Genomic DNA, 6,754 nt, shown 5'->3' on the forward strand with positions numbered 1-6,754 from the left:
TCTATCAGGTATGCTGACCGTTTCGTTCCTGACCTATCAAAGATTAGTGATATTTTGAGAATATTTTGTAGAATATTTGTCAAATATTCTCAAATTTGAATATTCGTTATACTTGACATCTTTTTTTATTTTTACTCAAAAATCGGTAAGGTAATGAATGCAGTGAATGCAAATATTACGGAATCAATACAGGCGTGAGTCAAAAACGAATATATAGCACTATAGACTATATAGTGCTATATATTAGTTTTTAGAATATTCATAATTTTTTACATCTGAACACATGATTCCTCCTTGCCTCTTGCTTGTGGGCCAATGAGTCATTGACCCACAAGCAACCTAACCACCCCAGCCTCAATAGCTGAAACAGCCTTAATGACCAGACCACTTTACATTTCTGCACTACACTACTTTCACCATTTATTGCTCGGTCATGCAACTTACCACTCAAATAAATTTTTCCTCCTTTTCTTCTCACTAATAGAGCTTTCATTTGGTGGTATTTCATTGCTGCTGACATTTTTACTTTTTTTGTTATTAATCGAAATTTAATAAAATTTTTGCAAAAAAATGAAATTTTTCACCTTCAGTTGTAAAATTTTGCAAAAAAACGACATCCATATATAAATTTTTCGCTAAATTTATTGTTCTACGTGTCCTTGATAAAAAAAAAAATGTTTGGGTAAAAAAAATAAAAATGGTTTGGGTACAAACTATGGTACAAAAATGTGAATTTCTGCTTTTTCAAGCAGCTCTGACTTTCTGAGTTATGTTTCCTGAGGTTCTACAATGCCCAGACAGTAGAAACACCCCACAAATGACCCCATGGGCAGTATAACTACCCCACAAGTGACCCCATTTTGGAAAGAAGACACCCCAAGGTATTTCGTGATGGGCATAGTGAGTTCATGGAAGTTTTTATTTTTTGTCACAAGTTAGTGGAATATGAGACTTTGTAATAAAAAAAAAATCATCATTTTCCGCTAACTTGTGACAAAAAATAAAAAATTCTAGGAACTCGCCATGCCCCTCACGAAATACCTTGGGGTGTCTTCTTTCCAAAATGGGGTGACTTGTGGGGTAGTTATGCTGCCCTGGCATTTTAGGGGCCCAGATGCGAGAGAAGTAGTTTGAAATCAAAATCTGTAAAAAAATGGCCTGTGAAATCCGAAAGGTGCTCTTTGGAATGTGGGCCCATTTGGCCACCTAGGCTGCAAAAAAGTATCACACATGTGGTATCGCCGTACTCAGGAGAAGTTGGGGAATGTGTTTTGGGGTGTCATTTTACATATACCCATGCTGGGTGAGATAAATATCTTGGTCAAATGCCAACTTTGTATAAAAAAATGGGAAAAGTTGTCTTTTTCCGAGATATTTCTCTCACCCAGCATGGGTATATGTAAAATGACACCCCAAAACACATTCCCCAACTTCTCCTGAGTACGGCAATACCACATGTGTGACACATTTTTGCAGCCTAGGTGGGCAAAGGGGCCCACATTCCAAAGAGCACCTTTCGGATTTCACAGGCCATTTTTTACACATTTTGATTTCAAACTACTTTGCACACATTTGGGCCCCTAAAATGCCAGGGCAGTATAACTACCCCACAAGTGACCCCATTTTGGAAAGAAGACACCCCAAGGTATTTCGTAATGGGCATAGTGAGTTCATGGAAGTTTTTATTTTTTGTCACAAGTTAGTGGAATATGAGACTTTGTAAAAAAAAAAAAAAATCATCATCTTCCGCTAACTTGTGACAAAAAATAAAAAATTCTAGGAACTCGCCATGCCCCTCACGAAATACCTTGGGGTGTCTTCTTTCCAAAATGGGGTGACTTGTGGGGTAGTTATGCTGCCCTGGCATTTTAGGGGCCCAGATGCGTGAGAAGTAGTTTGAAATCAAAATCTGTAAAAAAATGGCCTGTGAAATCCAAAAGGTGCTCTTTGGAATGTGGGCCCATTTGGCCACCTAGGCTGCAAAAAAGTGTCACACATGTGGTATCGCCGTACTCAGGAGAAGTTGGGGAATGTGTTTTGGGGTGTCATTTTACATATACCCATGCTGGGTGAGAGAAATATCTCGGCAAAAGACAACTTTTCCTATTTGTTTATACAAAGTTGGCATTTGACCAATATATTTATCTCACCCAGCATGGGTATATGTAAAATGACAGCCCAAAACACATTCCCCAACTTCTCCTGAGTACAGCGATACCACATGTGTGACACTTTTTTGCAGCCTAGATGCGCAAAGGGGCCCAAATTCCTTTTAGGAGGGCATTTTTAGACATTTGGATCCCAGACTTCTTCTCACGGTTTAGGGCCCCTAAAAAGCCAGGGCAGTATAAATACCCCACATGTGACCCCATTTTGGAAAGAAGACACCCCAAGGTATTAAATGAGGGGCATGCCGAGTTCATAGAAAAAAAAATGTTTTGGGCATAAGTTAGCGGAAATTGATTTTTTTTTGTTTTTTCTCACAAAGTCTCCCTTTCCGCTAACTTGAGACAAAAATTTCAATCTTTCATGGACTCAATATGCCCCTCAGCGAATACCTTGGGGTGTCTTTTCTCCAAAATTGTGTTATTTGTGGGGTGTTTGTACTGCCCTGGCATTTGAGGGTCTCCGCAATCATTACATGTATGGCCTGCATTAGGAGTTTCTGCTATTCTCCTTATATTGAGCATACGGGTAATGAGATTTATTTTTTCCGTTCAGCCTCTGGGCTGAAAGAAAAAATGAACGGCACAGATTTCTTCATTCGCATCGATCAATGTGGATGAAAAAATCTCTGCCCAAAAAAAAAAAAAGGAGGGGAAAGGCGTCTGCCAGGACATAGGAGCTCCGCCCAACATCCATACCCACACTTAGCTCGTATGCCCTGGCAAACCCGATTTCTCCATTCACATCAATCAATGTGGATGAATAAATCATTGCCGGGATTGTTTTTTTTTAAATATATATTCAAAGTGTTTGCCAAAGCATATGAACACCGCCACCTCCTCAGCTCATATGCCTCGGCAAACGTATCTTTTACTGCAGAGGAGAAATCTCGTCTTGCAGTGCCGCATACACCGACTTTTCTGTAATCTGACAGCAGCGCAATGCTTCTGTCAGAATGCACATCAGTGCTGGAGGTAGTCGATCGGTTGGTCCACCTGGAAGGTAAAAAAAACAAAACAAAAAAGAAAAAAACAGGCCGCAACACAATAATTTTATTAACTTTTTAATAACTTTTGAACAGAACATATAAACTTTAACTTTCTGAACTGAACGTTAACTTTTTTGCTAACTGGTGATTTTTTTTTGTTTTTTAACCTTTATAGGACAAACCTCTCCTTCCCCATGGGACAATGTGCAAAGCGCAAATCGCCCAAAGATGTGGCGAAGTACATTATGCACTTTGTCCCAGGTGAAGAGAGGTTTGCAGCAGCTGTGTGTGAATGGGCCCTAATAGCCCTGTGTGCCTGTCCTGCGAGATGTGATCCCTATGCTAAGTGTACTTGTGTGTGGTACTTCCGGAAACACTCTCCAAAGCATAGGGCAGGGTGGTCAGGGCAGTCAGGACAGAAATAGCGGGTGTCACGCCTTATTCCACTCCTGCTACAGACACAACATCTTTTTCGGGGTGACGGTTGGGTTGAAGTACCGGCAATGACACTGGGGAAATGTTGCTCGTGTAGACGGCTAACTACACTGGTGGATGGGGCCACGGAACCTCCTGGATACAGGAGGTTCTCGATGATCTCTTCCTGAAATTTGAGGAAGGATCCTGTTCTCCCAGCCTTACTGTAGAGAACAAAACTATTATATGCAGCCAATTGAATTAAATGTACAGACACCTTCTTATACCAGCGTCTGGTGCGTCGGAAAACTAAATACGGAGACAACATCTGGTCATTGAAGTCCACCCATCCCATGAGCAAATTATAGTCGTGGACACAGAGGGGCTTTTCAATGACACTGGTTGCTCGCTCAATTTGGATTGTCGTGTCTGCGTAAATGGAGGAGAGCATGTAAACGTCACGCTTGTCTCTCCATTTCATTACGAGCAGTTCTTCGATACACAAGGCAGCCCTCTCCCCCCTTGCAAGACGGGTGGTAACGAGCCGTTGGGGGAAGCCCGCGCGACTAGTTTGCGCGGTGCCACAGCAGCCAATCTGTTCTAGGAACAAATGCCTGAAGAGGGCCACACTTGTGTAGAAATAATTGTCCACATAAAGATGGTACCCCTTGCCAAATAAGGGTGACACCAAGTCCCAGACTGTCTTCCCACTGCTCCCCACCGGCTCCAGGGTCTGATCTTTTCCCTCATAGATCCGAAATTTGTGGGTATAGCCTGTGGCCCTTTTACAGAGCTTATACAATTTGACCCCATACCGGGCGTGCTTGCTTGGGATGTATTGTTTGAAGCCAAGGCGCCCGGTAAAATGTATTAGGGACTCGTCTATGCAGATGTTTTGCTCAGGGGTATACAAATCTGCAAATTTCTGGTTGAAGTGGTCTATGAGGGGCCGAATTTTGTGGAGCCGGTCAAAAGCTGGGTGGCCTCTGGGACAGGAGGTGGTGTTGTCGCTAAAGTGCAGGAAACGGAGGATGGCCTCAAATTGTTCCCTGGACATGGCAGCAGAGAACATGGGCATGTGATGAATTGAGTTCGTGGACCAATATGAACGCAATTCATGTTTTTTGGTTAGACCCATGTTGAGGAGAAGGCCCAGAAATTTTTTTATTCGGAAACTTGGACTGGTTTCCACCGGAAAGGCTGAGCATAATAGCTTCCCGGGTTGGCGGTTATAAATTGTGTGGCATACCTGTTTGTTTCTGCCACGACTATGTCCAAGAGCTCCGCAGTCAAGAACAGCTCAAAAAATCCCAGGGCCGAACCGATCTGAGCTGTCTCAACCCGAACTCCAGACTGGGCGGTGAAAGGGGGAACTATTGGTGCAGCTGAAGTTGGGGACTGCCCATCAGGATTTGCCAGCATCTCAGGGATTATAGGGGGTCTACGGACCTGTCTGTGCGGTGGCCGCGACAGGGTAACTACTGCACGTGCCACCGTACCAGCTTCAACTGCCCTTCTGGTGCTCACCACTTCACCATGTTGTACGGCAGTGCTGGAACTAGGTCCACTCTGCTGCCCTTGAAGCGGATCCTGCGCAACCTGTGGTCTAGCGACACGGGCCCGGGTACGCCTGGTGGTATCAGGGACCTCAACCTCCTCGTCTGAACTTTGTGTCAGACTGCCACTGCTTTCTACAGGTTCATATTCTGACCCGCTAGATTCATCAGATGAGGGTTCCCATTCCTCATCCATCTGGGTCAGAAGCCTGTAGGCCTCTTCAGAAGAATACCCCCTGTTTGACATTTGGGCTACTAAATTTAGGGGTATTCCCTGAGACTATCCAAGAAAAAAAGCAAGCCTGTCTTACAAATGGGAGGCTAGCGAAGTACCGGAGGCCGCTGCGGTTGATAAAAAAATATCAAAACAGATTTTTTTTTATCGCCGCAGCGCTTGTAAAGTGATTGTGCAGTGATCAAAAAATATATATTTTTTGTCACTGCGGCGGGGCGGGCGTGGGTGAACGCACGTGTGGGCGACCGATCAGGCTGATCGGGCAAACACTGCGTTTTGGGTGGAGGGCGAGCTAAGGTGACACTAATACTATTATAGATCTGACTGTGATCAGTTTTGATCACTTACAGATACTATAAAAGTACTCAGCGGATCAGTGACTTTGGTGCGGTGGCTGGGCGCTAAACAATCGCTAAACTACCTAACCAAGGGGCCTAAACTATCCCTAAAACCTAACAGTCAATACCAGTGGGAAAAAAAAGTGACAGTTTACACTGATCACTTTTTTCCTTTCACTAGGTGATTGACAGGGGCAAGAAGGGGTGATCAACGGGTTAATTGGGGTGCAGGGGGGTGATCTGGGGCTAAGGTGTAGTGTTTGGTGCTACTCACTGTGATGCCTGCTCCTCTGCTGAGACCAACCGACGAAAAGGACCAGCAGAGGAGCAGGGAAGCCATTTAGCACATTATATTTACATATATAATGTGTTATCTGGCTTCTGATTCTTTTTTATTTTTAAATCATCAGCCTGCCAGCCACGATCATTGGCTGGCGAGCTGATGACATGACCCCCCTCAAACTTTTGCCGCCCCGCGATGCGCATGCGCAGGCCGGCTAAGCGCGTCATCTCGCGTCTCGCGAGATGGCGCATATATGCGTGACTCTGCCTGGGACTGCTGCCTCCGGACCGCGATCCTGCGTTAGGCGGTCCGGAGGCGGTTAAGCAGGGAGGAATTATGACTTCAGATGGAAAAAAATTATGAATATTCTAAAAAATTAATATATAGCACTATATTCAATATAGTGCTATATATTCAGATTTTTGAATATTTGTTATTCTTTCCATCTGAAGTGAACACTGAACACTGTTCACTTCCGATGGAAAAAAAATGACGAATATTCAAAAAAACTCATTTATAGCAATATAGTGCTATATATTTGTTTTTTTTAGAATATTTGTCATTTTTTTTCATCAGAAGTGAACAGTGTTCAGTGTTCAGTGTTCACTTCAGATGGAAAAAAATGCCAAATATTCTAAAATACTAATATATAACACTATATTGTATATAGTGCCATATATTCATTATTTAAAATATTCAGAATTGCAAATTTCAAAATATTTGCAAATTGTGGCAATATTCAAGATAAAAATTTGCTTTTCAAATATTTGTGCT

This window comes from Bufo gargarizans, chromosome 6 (assembly GCF_014858855.1).
Source record: "Bufo gargarizans isolate SCDJY-AF-19 chromosome 6, ASM1485885v1, whole genome shotgun sequence".
NCBI lineage: Eukaryota > Metazoa > Chordata > Amphibia > Anura > Bufonidae > Bufo > Bufo gargarizans.